The following is a 617-nucleotide window of genomic DNA, read 5'->3' as shown; positions in this document are numbered from 1 at the left end:
AAAAAAGTTTTAAAAATGCCTGTAGATGAATTTGAGAGTCATTTGGTAAAACTAAATGCAAAAAACTGCAACATAGCAGCCTGAGTGGGTATGTGAGGAGAATGCAGGGGGAAGTCCTAGTGATATACCTGTAGTGGTGGTGGCGGCAGTGGTGCTGGTGATGATGGTAATGGTGGTGATTGTGCTGGTGTTGGTGTTGTTGGTAGTGATAATGGTATTTTTTTTTATTGGTAGTAGTGGTGATGGTAGTAATGGTAGCAGTGGTGGTATGGTGGCGGTGGTAGCAGTGGTGGTCGTGGTGGTGATGGTGGTGGTGGTGATGGTGGAGGCGGTGGTGGAGGTGATGGTGTAGGCAATGGTGGTGGAGGTGGTGGTGGTGGTGGCGGTGGTGGTGGAGGTGATGGTAGGATTAGTGGTGAGAGGGAGCTGACTCTTTATGAGAATCAAGTCTTTCTTTGTATCACTTAGGTGCCTCCTTCTTCAGCCCTACCAGATGCCACTTTGTGCTGTACTTTAAGGCCTTGAAGCCAGTGTCTTGGGCAAATACCTTGATATATATTCCCTAGGAATTCTATTGGATGAAATCTCAGAAGATGTCTGGAGAAGATAGAAGGGAG

General features: G+C 46.8%; 2 protein-coding genes across 2 annotated transcripts in view; one reads left to right on the top strand and one right to left on the bottom strand.

Annotated features, from left to right (window-relative positions):
* Positions 1-617, bottom strand: part of C1R (complement C1r) — a 9,717-nt gene that overhangs the window by 2,958 nt on the left and 6,142 nt on the right. The gene's annotated exons all lie outside the window — the stretch shown is intronic.
* Positions 1-617, top strand: part of C1S (complement C1s) — a 28,932-nt gene that overhangs the window by 26,107 nt on the left and 2,208 nt on the right. The gene's annotated exons all lie outside the window — the stretch shown is intronic.

The sequence above is a fragment of the Pteropus vampyrus genome, unplaced genomic scaffold (assembly GCF_000151845.1).
Source record: "Pteropus vampyrus isolate Shadow unplaced genomic scaffold, Pvam_2.0 Scaffold116, whole genome shotgun sequence".
NCBI lineage: Eukaryota > Metazoa > Chordata > Mammalia > Chiroptera > Pteropodidae > Pteropus > Pteropus vampyrus.
The sequence above is the reverse complement of the archived record's forward strand: the minus strand, read 5'-3'. Positions and strand labels throughout refer to the sequence as shown.